The sequence below is a fragment of the Cornus florida genome, unplaced genomic scaffold (assembly GCF_030987335.1).
Source record: "Cornus florida cultivar Cherokee Brave unplaced genomic scaffold, ASM3098733v1 CherokeeBrave_3.0.0_Hap2_Chr03, whole genome shotgun sequence".
In the NCBI taxonomy this organism is placed as follows: Eukaryota; Viridiplantae; Streptophyta; class Magnoliopsida; order Cornales; family Cornaceae; genus Cornus; species Cornus florida.
This window is the reverse complement of record NW_026775573.1, coordinates 6,973,852-6,989,539: the sequence shown is the minus strand read 5'-3', so window position 1 is coordinate 6,989,539 and position 15,688 is coordinate 6,973,852. Positions and strand designations below refer to the sequence as shown.

General features: G+C 34.8%; 1 pseudogene; it reads right to left on the bottom strand.

The window, feature by feature from the left end:
* Positions 1–335: 335 nt before the first annotated feature.
* Positions 336–15,437, bottom strand: LOC132298629 (non-specific phospholipase C4-like; annotated as a pseudogene).
* Positions 15,438–15,688: the final 251 nt, after the last annotated feature.

Sequence of the window (15,688 nt, the reverse complement as noted above, 5' to 3'; positions counted from 1 at the left end):
TTCTTATCTCTCTCAATTACTCAATTTCTCTCTCCCCGCCAATTCCTTTTAACCTTACCTCCTCCATATTAATTGAAAATCAAATTACCAAATTACGTAAATAAACAAATTTTCCTCCTTCATATTTCTTTCTGATCTGCAGCATTTATAAATTGAAATATATAGTTATATTTGTAAGGGACAGAAAACACCTCTAAAGTATACTTAGCATATTACTTTTACCCCCTATTTAATAAGTGTGCAAAAAACACCCTTAATTTTTTCAAATTGTGCAAAAATATCCCCTTATTATAATACCCGTTTTGTCCTTTTCCTCTTTCGAAAATGTCCAAGGGAGTATATATGTTACTAATCTCATAGTATAAGTGTGTTACCTTATTATTATTATTTTTTGAAAGTTTTTCCTCTACATATATCTCTAAACATTTTTTATTTATTTATTTATTTTTTAAGAATTTGTAAAACAAGGATTTGAATTTTTTAAGATTTCAGTTTACTTTTTTCTACTAAAATTTGTTTTTCTTTATTTTCTTTTGTTTTTTTTTTTTTTTTTTTTTGTTTTTCGTACCAACACTTTATGACCGGAGAGACACTACCATCGCCAATTGAAGCATGAATTCTCTGCTTCCAAAAGGTGATATAAAGAGAATTTGTAATTTTCCCAAGATATGATTATTTGACTTTGCAGCATAATATTTCAAGCATTGGATCAATTAGTTCCCCCAGCAACCCAGAACTGATGGAAGAAAATTTTCGAAGTATGAGTAAATCCTAGGTACGTTGCTGGGGAAGTAGCAATTGATCCAATGCATGAACATGCTGCAAAGTCAAATAATCATCTTGTGAAGATTTCCAACTCTTTTTATATCACCTTTTGGAAGCCGTTTTGGAATTGAACTTAATTTTTCTTTAATTCTAATTTCAAGACACATATTTCATTTTTTTTTTTCATATCTATTTAATTTTATTTGATCATAATTGGAAAATAGAAATTGTATATTTACAATATGCTAGTTCTAACATTTGATTCATACTATAGTAGTGCTTTGCGGCCTACTTCTGCCTCTATCTAAACTTTAGAATCTGCTATATATTTCTCATGCTTGTTGTAAAATCAGTTGTACATTCAAATCTTTATTAATTACAACAAATCATTCAGAAGAAGTATATGAATATGGAAATTTATGAATGCTCACAAACCAGACAAGAAAAGAACTTGGAAGCAAAGGACTTGGACTTAGCCAAATTGGGTGGATCTCCTCCCGGCACACAAATGTGGGATTCATCAGCACCATTTTTCATGGCATTTTCACATTCATCTAAGAATCTCTTGAATGCACTATTCACATACTCAACAGCCTCACCAACACTCATGTTCTCTACTAGGTTGTGAGGATAAATGTCCTTCTTATGATCCCCACATAATGCTGCTCCCAATTGCACCAGCTCCTCTTGAAATTCACTCAACTTTGCATTCTCTTTCGCTTCGGCTTCGCGCAACTTCACAGGCTCTGGCAATGTAACTGGAACACACACATTACATTGCAACAAGTAACTAATCTTTGTTCAAAATATTTCAAATATATATGGTGCTTTTTAGATTACCTGGGCAGTCTGTTCTTGAGATTTCTCTGCTAATAACACACTCAAAAGTGCCTGCCCATGCGTCACGCTTTGTCAGGAACTCTTTTAAATTGAAGATCTTTTTAACAGTCTTTGGAATTGATGAATGCTCAAACTCTGACGTAGGATATGGCCCTGAAGGCCCATGCAACACTGCAAAAGATTGGATTAATTTCTTGTGTGAATTAAAGTGACTGAACTCTTTGTTAAAATCTACTATAACAAAGGAAAATTGTAACTATAACCACTCTGATTATTCCAAGTGAATGGTATATATATATGACCCTGGAGGCTTAGGATCTGAACCGTCACATTTTATCATCAATAGTTTGGATTGTGGCTGAAAAAGAACACTAGTTTTCAAAACCACTGCATAAAGTATAGCTTGAAGTTGGCTATAATCAGGGAGAAATTGTGTGAGGGAGGCCTTATAAGGATTTTTTTTTTATATTTTATTTTAGGGGGAGAGGCAATATTAAAATTTTATAAGTATATAATTCAAAAAAGGAAAAATCACTACTATATAATACTAAAAAAGAATCAATCGGGGCAATTGCTCCCACTGTCTGTATACTAGGTCCGTGCCCGGCTATAATAACTATGCATAAGAATAAATACTATGGAATTTGAACGCATAGTGAACCGAAGAGAATCTAGGTTTAAATATCGTAACGCCCCTACTATTTATATACTAGGTGCGTGCCGGTCATAATAACTATGCATATGAATAAATATCATAAAATTTGAATGCAGAGTGTATCAGAGAGAATCTAGGTTCAAATATCATAATGCCCCCCACTGTCTATATACTAGGTCCGTGCCCGACTATAATAAATATGCATATGATTAAATACTATAGAATTTGAATGTACGGTTTACCAAAGAGGCCAATCTAAGTTCAAATATCATAATGTTGGCACTATGCGTACCTGTTCCACGTTCGATCCATGAAGAAATCAGGATAGCTGGAATACGGACACCTAAACGATCAAATTGGAAGTTGTATGGCTGAGGACCCGTGATACCATCTAGACTTGGAACTCCAGTCACTGGCGTTGGCACATGATCATAGAAACCGCCATGCTCATCGTATATGATTATAAACAACATCTCATTCCACTGTGGACTTCCTTTCAGTGCCTCATAGACTTCCTTTACAAATTTCTGGCCCTCAAAGACATAATGAGAAGGATGATCATCATTCCCTGGCAATAATTTTAAATCGAAATATCATTGCTCAACCACCATATAGTTTGGTAGCTTTCCCTCCTTACAGTGCTTTTTGAAGTTTAGATCAAACTGGTGAAAGTTCTTTATGTATTTCAATTTTCGAAGATTCCTTGAAATAGACAACACATTTTGTATCAGAAACACAAAATGTGCTAACAATAAACAATATGATTAAGGCATGCCATTCCTAGACCATAACACAAATTAAAATAATTTGCATATAAATTATTAAAAAAAATTACAAGTACTAGAGGAATATAAATAAGTTATATGATTTATAATGTAGCTAGACTAAAAAAATATTTCAAGTTTTGAACAAATAGGTACATTTGACAGGGGATATGACTATGCTATGTTCCCCTGTATAGGGAATTTTGTGGTGGATAAATTTATAGTGCTGGAGGATGATCATATTTCACCAAATAACCTTATATATCAACTCTGCAAAGAGAATAAATTAGATTTCATATGAATAGTTCGAGCTCAACTCATTTAAGACTCGATTCAGATTCGTTTTTTAAGTAAAAAGTTTTAAACTCGTTGTCGATTATAAGCGATGTTGGATTTCATTCGTTTAAACTCCTGAACAAGAGCTGAAATATAGAGGGTAATATATTGGTTATGATATGTTACGTGTCAAATTATATATATATATGTTACCTGTAAAAAAGTGTGGAGGGAGGGTACTGATAATAGATCCCAAAACTGTAACCAGCCTTATCCAAGGGTTCAAATATAGTCTTCTGAGGGAACCCTTCAATCAACTGCAACCTATTATTGCTGGTGGCGCCATGTGACGTGGCCGAGTGCACGTACAACCGGTTTGGCTGCGTGGAGGCCGGAGCCGCCGCGAACCACCAGTCACACACCGCAAACTTCAACATCAGCTCCCTATAAACCGGCATAACGTCCGGTTCGTATCCATTCATCACTGTACCGGACAGACCCACCTTCATGCGCTCAGCATTCTAAGCAAACCCCTCCATAGTTGGCAGTAGTTTAGTGGAGGATGACTGTGGGGTCCACACAACGCCGAACACTTGCTCGTAGATTGATTGGATGGAGTGGTCCGGGTCCGGCTCAACGTACTTACTGTAATACCCCGATAATTTTAAAAGATTTATTAATTAGGATTAATTATTTTATTTTATTTTTCAATGATTTATTTTATTTTATTGAGTGCTAGATTAATTATCTTATTTTAATTAAGTTATATTTCGTGATTATGTATGATGATCGATTGTTGTGTGGTTGATTATTGATTGAATTATTGGTGTGTTGATTTTATTGGTATTATATGACTTAGTTGTAAATTCTTGTTTGTTTATGTGCTTCATGTAATTAGTTATTTTAATTTCTGTATTTAAGTAATTATCTTATTTATTTAAATTAATTGGATTGGGCTTAAGGAAAGTTGGACCAAAAGATGTGGTCTTGGGCTTGTATGAAACCTTATTGGGTTAATTAATGAAGGTCCGTGGTTATTTAATTATTTAAATGATCACTTTTGTATCAATTATATTTATATATAGATATATATATAATTATATATAAATATAATTAATTAATAATTGTTATGGAAAGATATATATATAGATATATATTTATTGATATTTATAAGTATATATGATTTAATTAACTAATGAGTTAATTATGGAAGGAATATATATTTATATATATATATATGTTTATAGATATAAATTATTTAAAGATTATTATTTTAATTCATAATACTAGTTGGAATAGGATTTGGAATTTAAGGTGTATAAAAATACACATAAGGCTTTAGGATTAAAGGTTTTACACGTTAGAAAAATAAAACAGACAGAGAGAGAGGAAGAAGAAGGGCTGATAAGGAGGAGGTCGGATCTGAAAAGGAGGACGTCGGAATTGGAAGAGATAATTAAAGCTTAAAGCGTCGGTTTCGTTTCGAAACCTTCAGGCGAGTTTTCTCTAACTTTCCTCTTAGAACTCATAAGGATTTCACCTTGAGTATCAAGGCTTTAATTAAATTTATTTGTTTAAAAATTATGGTTAGATCGGAATAATTAAAAAGTATAAACTATTATATTTGATTTTTAGATTATTGGATTTTAATTGATATATATAGGTGTTATGTATATTTTAAAATCAATCTATAGGTGGATTTGTGACCCAAGAGAGTTAATTATGGTTTCTTTATTTTCTAGAATTGTTCTGTAATTTTCTGGAATTTTTCTGATATTTTTAGGAATTTATTAGGATTTATTTTCCTATTATTTGTTAGGAAAATAATTTTATATATATATATATATATATATATATATATATATATATATATATATATACTAGGTAACTGGCGCATGTGGAGCGGCGGCACAATAAAGAATTGATCCAGTGCGGCGCGATGTAGGATAATAGGGTGTATACGCCAATTAGGGCCATTTGATTAATTAAACTTATGTGAATTGATATGGTGCATCGCGGCGCATAAAACTTTGGTGCGCATGTGTATCTGGACCATAGAAGTGGTCTGGTCAACTATGGGATTATTTGGTGTATTGCAGACCATGAGAAGATGGTGCACTCGCTGATCTGGACCTTAGATCTATTATAGTTAATAGAAAATAATCTAGTGTGAGCGTGTTCATTTGCGCACTCATTTATAACCATTGGATGCGGCATAAAGGAAGTGATGGATTCAGTGTGGTGAGCTCACGGTAGCTGAAAGAGCTTAGCCAATACCAGCACACAAGGAGGCTTGAATCCAGCGCGTGCAAGTGCATAGTAAGCACGTGGGCGCGCGTGGGAAACTATGTTGGCCTAATTCGACACTAGAAATTAAAACGGTCATAACTTAGTCATTTTAAATCGAAATTGGGTCATTCTTGAGCTCAAATTCAAGGATTTTTCGTCTTCTTTCCAATGGTACCAATTTCATTATCAGATTCCCATCCTACTAGGAGATATTTATGTTTTAGTGAGAAAGTGTCGGAAAACTATTTAAACCAATATGGAGTATTTAAAGGAAACTATTTCTGACACATTTAGTTGCACTAATTTGTGTAAATATAATAAATTAATAATTTGTTATGGAATGAAGTGTATATACATATATATATATATATATATATATATATATATATATATATATTCATCCTTCCATACAATTCATAGACAAATTAAACTATATATACCCATATATATATAAATAGTTATATATATATATATATATATATATATATATATATGTATGTATGTATGTATATTGATTTTAAATAATCAAGGATTATTAAAGAAGGTGTTAAACACATATATACATTAAATAACATATGTGTAGGTATATATATATATAAATCATTTAAGATGATTAATATTATCATTCTTATTTGGCATATCTTAATAGGCTGGTTTTTAAATTAATGATATGCGTATAATATGCATGTGATGGCTATGTATGATTTAGCGTATTGTTAATTTTAAAGTTAATTCATGGTTAAAGCGTGGGCATGGATGAATTGTCAAATGATTAAATATATTACCTAAATATTTGTATGAATAGAATACATATATGGAAAGTATGGATGAATTGCTAATTAAATGTATGAATAAATATACCTGTGGAGGCATGGTTGAATTGCCAATGTATAAATATACATACACGGAGGCATGGTTGAATTGCCAATGTATAAATAAATATACTTATGGAGGCATGGTTGAATTGCCAATATATAAATAAAAATATTTACAATGGCATGGTTGATTTGCCAAAGCATAATTACGTTGTTATGTGTTAGATGATTAAAATATCATCTATGGTTGTTGTATGTATGGATTGGATTAGGGTTAGATATTCTTAAATGAGAATAGTTTAGTACTTACTGGTTAGTGTATTATTTTACATTAATAAAATAATATTGGGGAAGACGTGGATGATTTATCAAAACTTGGATTTTGGATATGTGATTTAAACAATTAAAATCATTATCGGGTTGGGATTAAATAGAGTATTTCTTTTATTATAATTTGTTGTTTAAATGATTAAACAACTGACTAGGATGGGATTAAGGTCAAAGGAGTTTTTATAAAATGAAATGGTAGATTGGTCTAGGTATGAATATTATTTTAATAATTATTTAATAGGTATGGAAATTTAATAAACCTATTAATGGATGTGATTAGTATAGTATATATAATTATATATAGACATGTATATCGTGTTTTATTAAAGTTAAAACTTTATTAGGTTTGGTTTTGATCAGAGATGATCTGCTTATTGGTTTTCAGAGGCCTGGTAGAGTGAACTTGCTCGTAGGGTTTAACCCACGATTTATTTTTCAGGTTATTAGAGGGTCCAGTCTCGAGGTTGAGGATCCGCAGCTGGGAGACTGTCATTCGTCTATTCATCTTGTGTACTTTTAAATAGTATTGGATTATTGGATAATGTTTTAAGGGGTCCTTGAGTTATGGGATTTCCGAATTGTAATTGTTGGAGAATCATTAAGTAATATTTATTTATTAGTTTTCTCCAGCGGTTTATTTATTCTTTATTATTCATCTTTGTATTCTGTGCTTGTTAAATACTTAAATTGTTTTGATATCCCTTGATTTTGTGCGCGGACTTGATCAACCCGTGTTCCGAAATCAGGGGGTATCACACTTACACTGGTTGCTGAAGAAAATCCAGTCTGAACCTGTCGAGAGAGGGTTCAACTCGGTTCCGTCTACGCCGTTGATTTTGTTAACAAATTTGGAGTTACAAAATTGGAATTGAAGTTGGCTCAAAATATGTCATCGTTTACAATATCAGGCTTTGCATATGTCATCGCTTACAACATCAGGCTTTGCATATGTCATCGCTTACATCATCAAGCTTTACTTACATCATCGTTTACATCTATAAAGGGAGATTTGTTGGCTATAAATAGCCCTTGTATCTCATAATTTGAAATCATTTGAAAATCATCCAAGAGCATTCAAGTGAGGATCGACTTGGATCAAGAAGAGAGAGTTTGAGTGAGCAAAGAGAGTTTGGAGAAAATAGTATTTATTTTCTCATTTGTGAGTCTTTTGTAACCCTTTGGGTTTTGATATTAGTACATTGATCTTGAGCTCCCGTGGATGTAGGCACATTGCCGAACCACGTAAATCTTTGTCTTCCTTTTGTGTGTGTGTTTTCTCCTATTTATTATTTTGTTAGTGCATTCTTCTTGTGTGTGTGATCACAACCACCATTATTTATTTGTTGGGCCCACGCTTTTGCACAACAAATTGGTATTAGAGCACCACGGTTCAGTTATTTTGGGTGATCGTGATCGTTAAAAAAGAAGATGGCAACTGTAAAATTTGATAGGCGCAACAACTTCAGCGTGTGGCAATGCGAAGTTATGGATGTTCTGACTCAACAAGAGTTCGACACTGCTCTGGGGAAGGAGAAACCAGAAGAATGAAGGAAGAAGATTGGAAAATGATCAATCGTAAGGCTTGTAGTCAAATTCGGCTTTATCTTGGAAAGGATCAAAAATATCCTTTCATGCATGAAGTTTCAGCAAACAAGCTTTAGACATAACTGGAGGAGAAATATATGACAAAGAGCATTGAAAATCAGCTCTATTTGAAGAAGAAGCTCTTCCGGTTTGATTATAAAGAAGGTATGTATATGTCCAAGCATCTGGATAATTTTAACAAAATTGTTACTCATTTGCAAAATTTGGATGTTAAAATTGATGATAAAGATAAAGCATTAGTATTGTTGAACTTTCTGCCTGATTCGTATGACCATTTGATTACCACACTACTGTACGGAAAAGAAGAAATTAAATATGCTGATGTCTCTAATACCCTCATGAATAATGAGCTTCGCAAGAAGGATAAGGAGGTTAATAGAGACTTAACAGCTGAAACTCTAATAGTACGTGGTAGAACAGATCAGAAAAATTCTGGTAGTCGTGGAAGATCTCAATCCAGATCAAGAGAGCATTAACTTCAGGTAGGAAAAATCTTGCCAAAGATGAATGTGTCTTTTGTCATAATAAAGGGCATTGGAAGAAGGATTGTCCTAAATTGAAAAACAGGGATGACAAAAAGATTACCGCCAATATTGTTAGCAGTGACGATGAAGCTGCAGAGTTTATTTTGACTGTGTCAGTTGGATCCAATTCTTATAATGCATGGATCTTGGATTCGGGTTGTTTCTATCACATGTGTCCCAACCGGGAGTGGTTCTCCAATTTCCAAGAGCTAGACGGTGGAACTGTTTTCATGGGCAATGATCATGCCTGTCAAACAAGTGGTATAGGAAAGATCTATTTGAAGTTACACAATGGAACAGTCAGAGTTCTCGAAGATGTCCGGTATTTACCGGATTTGAAGAAAAACCTCATCTCACTTGGATTATTGGCAGCAAAAGGTTATGAGATTACACTGAAAGACGATGGTCTAAAGGTGACCTATGGAGCTCTAGTTCTGATAAAGGGTACGAAGAAGCGTAACTTGTATTTTCTCCTTGGAAATACAGTTACAGGCGCAGTTGCTGTTGCAAACAGTTCAAAGGGAGATGTATGAGATGTTACTAGATAGTGGCATGTACGCTTGGGACATGCGGGTGAAAAGGTTTTGCAGGGACTAGTGAAATAGGGTCTATTGAAAGGTGTCAAGACCTGTAAGCTTGGCTTTTGTGAACATTGTGTTCTAGGCAAGCAGACAAGAGTCAAGTTTGGCACAGTAATACACCGTACGAAGGGAATACTTGACCATGTTCACACAGATGTTTGGGGACCTACCAGAGTTGCATCTTTGGGAAGTAAGCATTGATTTGTCTTATTTGTTGATGACTTATCTGGATGAGTATGGGTGTACACCATGAAATATAAAGATGAAGTCTTAAAAGTATTTTTGAAATGGAAGAAGATAATGCAAGTATGCCAGGACGAGGGTACTGTTCTTCACTTTACAGTCAGAGACACGCCACAACAGAATAGGGTGGCAGAATGCATGAATCGAACCTTGTTAGAAAATGTTAGATGTATATTGTCCAATGCTGGATTGGGTAAAGCGTTTTGGGCTGAGGCTATGACATACGCATGCCATCTCATCAACAGGTTGCCTGCAGCTGTGAATGAGGGCCAAATGCCCATGGAGGTATGGTCTGGGAAACCCACTACAGATTATGATTTTCTGTGAATATTTAGTTATACTGCCTACTTTCATGTTAAAAGAGTAAGTTGGATCCTAGAGTCAAGAAAGCTATATTCTTAGGCTATAGTGAAGGCGTAAAGGGTTATAGACTTTGGTGCCCCGAGTTGAAAAAAATCATTAATAGCAGGGATGTTACATTCGATGAGTGTTCTATGCTGAAAAGTTATTCTACAGAGAACATGACCAAAGAAGTTTCGCAGTAGGTGGAGCTTGAGGCTCCAATTGTTCCAGCTAGACCTATCAGTAACTTAGATGATAAGGAAACAAGTACAGATGAGGAGGAGGCTCCTACCCAAGAGTCTCCACAGCAACCGTATTCTATTGCAATTGGTATATCAAAAGGAGAAATAAAGAAACCTGCATTGTTTACTGATATGGTGGCATACGCACTACCCATAGTTGATGATGACATCCCATCTACCTATAGGGAAGCTGTCAGAAGTTCATAAAGTGTAGATTGGAAGAAAGCAATGGACGAGGAGATGCAGTCTCTTCATATGAATCAGATTTGGGAGTTGGTCCAACTTCTAAAGAAAAAAAAGGCTATAGGGTGCACGTGGGTATACACCAAGAAGGAAGGCTCTTCAGGGCAAGATAGTGTGAGATTCAAAGCTAGATTGGTGGCGAAAGGCTACGCGCAAAGGGAAGTGTGTGATACCCCTCGGATCCGAGACACGGGTTGATCAGGCCCAGGCCCAAACCCAAGGAATATCAAACAATTAATACTTTAAAACGAACACGGAATACAAAATGAAATAAGATTAAATATTAAAAGCTGAAAGAAACTAAATATAAATCCTTTAAAAAAATTGAATACTGAAAATCTGACAATCCAAAACTCTTTAAGTTTAATAACTCGGGAATCCATCCCTAGTGGACCCCTAATAAAAATCTAAATTGAAATAAAACAACTGAAAGAACATCCTGATAAAACTATGGAGAGAAATCCTATGTCGTCGGTAGAGTGAGTAGAACCTCTGCTCAGCACGAACACGTCTAAGTCCGGAACTGTCGTGTACCTGAAAAATAGAAGTGGGTCAGGCCCACGCGCAAGTTTTATACTACTACAATCCAAACAGATGCCCGATACACATGTACATCCTAAAAAATTCAATAATAGCTAATAGTCCGTAAATATATATATAGTCACACTACAGGACTCTCACTGGACTACAGGCCTGTCTCAACCTGAATAGAGGTAACATGCTAAAACGCACACGAATGGGCATGTGTACCTAAACCTAAACATGTTACACCTCCAACCATCGTATTCAGCTATACCTCCCAATGCATATGCGCTCCCTAATCATCGATCCTGAGACTCAAGCCCACATCGAGGTACCATAACAATATATATAAAATCTGTCCAGAATCCCTAGTAGTGCCGCTCAACTAATCGTTGCCATGACACTACAATTTAATAGGACTTAACTTTTAGTTAATGTATTTCCAAATCCAGAGTAGGTAGGTTTTGGTATTTTGAATCCAAACCGTCCCTAGTATCTCACCGTCCCATACCGATGTATACTATCCAATCATCCAGTAGTTGATAATATCAACAATTAAAGTAAACATCAACTAAATCCATATCTCCATCACTGATACTAACAGGCATAGTGTAAGCATCAATAAACAGAATCAGCTATATACGTAAACATGTTTGGTTGTATATCCAACACTGATACTAAAAATCATGATGTAAGCATCAAGAAATATAGTCATCATATATATACAAACCTACTCAGTTCAAGTTGTTTCATTAAATCTGATATAATGATAGGATTATTTCAAATTATCATTCAACACTCAGCAGTTGATATTACAGACTTTTAGAGTAAACATCAACAAGGTCCATTCCTCCAACAGTTGATACTAACATTATTAACGCAAGCATCAAGACAAAATTACAATATGCATATATACATGCTTAGTTTAGGTTGTTTTACAAAATCTCATTAGTGCTAAGTTTAAGAATTATTAATCTTCAACACTAACATATTCTAAACAAGTGTAATTCAGATACATGCTCATGATTTATATTTAATAACCATTCACAGACAGTTCATAGAACAACCTAAACAATTTGAACCACCTGCAGTCACAACAGTTTGCATAACTTGCTAGAAACTAATCAATGTTCCACCTAGCAATCCTAAGTGATTTAATATTCATTCCTACATCCCCTGAAATTCTGATACCACCAAAGAACTCATCTAAATCTCCACTTACAATCCTTGAACATCCCAAAAATTCAAACCCATTCATTGTCTGAAGGAAAACACACGGAAAAATCAAAATAACAGATCACTGGAGCAAGAGCCTGCTCCAAACAAGTGTGGAGCCGGCTCTTTGCCCTTGGAGTCGGCTCCCACATCCTTGGGAGCCGCCTCCCATCAAAAGGAGCCGGCTCTCTCCAAAGGAAAGCCGGCTCTCCCCCTCTGCCTCGTCTCTTCGCCTTCTGTCTCCATTTTACACCTCTGCTACCTCACGCCATGACTTCCAGAGGCTACAACCTAATCCCAGTACATTCCTAATCCATGCTTAAGTTCAGTTAACATTACATATATGGCTTTAAACAGAGATTTATGTAAGCAAACATCATGTTTTAAACAGTTTTACAAAGCATAAAAACATACTGATAAGTTTCAGTTTAAGCACGAACAGAGAATGTTTTTAATTGATGCAATTAATCCTAAAACTGTTTAAGGATGCAAAGAACACGAAACCTAAGCGAGAGAGTAAGGATAGAACTTGCCTTACACCGACGTTCGTCTCAAATTTCTGGCGAACCCTCTGTTTGTCTCTCTGTTTCTTCCTAGTCGTCTCCAATTCCCTCAGCCCTTACTATATCATAATAGTTATCTACAACCCTAGTCAGAATAATACTCGTATATTTATAGGCCACTAACCTTAAGTTCAATTAAACCCTAAACATGACCTACTCGACCCATTGAACAATCTAGGTTAAAACAATGACAGCTGCCTATGAAAAGCTATATAACAGTCCCGTTGAAAACTAACTCCATGTAACTAAATCCAATCATTTAAAACAATTAATTTAAAACAATTAAAGTATTAAATCCCACAAAATTAATTCACTTAAAATAATTAAGACAACCAATTAAAACAGAACAATTAATTAATTAACTTAAACAATGAAATGTAATTAAAAACAATCACACCAATAATCAAATAATTCAAACAAATTAAGCAACGAGTAATTCAAACAAATTAAACAATTAAATAATTAACCATTAAAAATTGTAATTAAATAATTAATGAAATTCCAGGACTATCCTTTGTAAAATTAGGGGTATTACAAAGTGATTGATTATAATGAGGTATTTTCGCCTGTTGTAAAATACTCTTCCATTCGGATTTTACTAGCTTTGGTTGCACAGTTTGACCTCGAGTTAGCTGAACTCGACGTCAAAACTACCTTCTTACATGGAGATTTGGAGGAGGAGATCTATATATCTCAGCTAGACGGATTCAAGATTGCTGGTAAGGAAAATTGGGTTTTCAAACTGAAAAAGTAGTTGTATTGGTTGAAACAAAGTCCAAGGCAGTGGTTCAAATGATTTGATCAGTTCATGAAAGGGCAACAGTACATAAGAATCCATTTTAATCACTGTGTGTATATTCGTAAGCTTCGTGATTGATTATTTGTATATTTGCTCTTATATGTTGATGATATATTGATTGCATCTAAGAGCAAAGTTGAAATTGATAAGTTAAAGATTTAGTTTAGTACTGAGTTTGAGATAAAGGATCTTGGTGAAGCTAAGAAGATACTTGGAATGGAGATTAGCAGAGATAGAATGAAGGGCACTGTTTTTTTGTCTCAGAAGCAATATTTGAAGAAGGTGCTTTATCGGTTTGGTATTGACTGAAATACTAAACCTGTAAGTACCCATTTGGCCCCTCATTTCAAGATTAGTGCTTTATTATCTCCACGCACAGATGAAGAGCGTGCACAAATTGCTTATGTTCCGTATGCAAGCGCAGTTGGAAGTTTGATGTATGCAATGGTGTGTACGAGACCCGACATTTCACAGGCCGTTAGTATGGTGAGCAGGTATAAGCATGGCCCAGGAAAAGGTCATTGGCAAGTAGTGAAATGGATTTTACGGTACATCCATGGTACTATGGATGTTGGTTTGATATTTGACCGGGATGATAGGCTTGATCAGCATTTGGTTGGATATGTGGATTCGGACTACGCTGGTGATTTGGATAAATGTCGGTCAACTACAAGTTATGTGTTCACACTTGGTAGAGGACCAGTGAATTGGAGGTCAATATTATAGCCTACAGTTGCTTTTTCTACAATAGAGGTAGAATACATAGCAGTGACAGAGGCCATTAAGGAAGCCGTATGGCTACATGGGTTGGTTGAGGACTTGGGGATTATTTAGGAGCATATTGATGTTTACTGCAACAGTCAAAGTGCTATCTATTTGGCAAAGAACTAGGTTCATCATTCACATACAAAACACATTGATGTCCATTTCCATTTTGTTCGTGAAATTTTGGATGAAGGCGATATTCTCCTTTAGAAGATTGGGACTGCAGATAATCCCACAGATATGTTGACGAAGGTTGTAACGAAGGTCAAGTTTGAGCATTACTTAGACTTGATTAACATCCTGCGAGTATGAACGCCTTTGGGGGCAATTGGAGGCAGTTCAAGATCATGTTTGAAAAGATGTACAGAATTTTTTCGCTAAGGTGGAGATAGTTGACAAATTTGGAGTTGCAAAATTGGAATTGAAGTTGGCTTAAAATATGTCATCGCTTACAATATCAAGCTTTGCATATGTCATCGCTTACATCATCAGGCTTTGCATATGTCATCACTTACATCATTAGGCTTTGCATATGTCATCACTTACATCATCAGGCTTTACTTACATCATCGCTTACATCTGCAAAGGGAGATTTGTTGGCTATAAATAGCCCTTGTATCTCAGAGTTTGAAATCAGTCGAAAATCATCCGAGAGCATTCAAGTGAAGATCGACTTGGATCAAGAAGAGAGAGTTTGAGTGAGCAAAGAGAGTTTGGAGAAAATAGTATTTATTTTCTCATTTGTGCGCCTTTTGTAACTCTTTGAGTTTTGATACAAGTACATTGATCTTGAGCTCCAGTGGACGTAGGCACATTGCCGAACCACATAAATCTTTGTCTTCCTTTTGTGCGTGTGTTTTCTCCTATTTATTATTTTGTGAGTGCATTTTTCTTGTGTGTGTAATCACAACCACCATTATTTATTTGTTGGGCCCACGCTTCCGCAAAACAGATTTGTGGGTTGAGGGACTTCATCCAACCCAACATGTGATCAAATGAGCGGTTTTCTTGGACCAACACTACCACTGTTTTGATGGGGTTTGTAGTTTCTGAAGCCATTATTGCTGCTTTGGAGTGCCCTTCAATGGTGTTTGTTGAAGAGAGACTTTAAAGCTTGTTGAAAAACAAATGCTTTTCTTGTTTGTTTGAGAATTCGTATTGGCATGTGAAGAAACCAATCCAAGTGGTTAGACTACATCAATGGTGACATAATTTTTATTTATTTATTATTTTATTATTATTATTATTAATCAAGATGTTACAACAACTTTTTCATGATGTTATTTTATTATTATTTAGTTATTATTTAT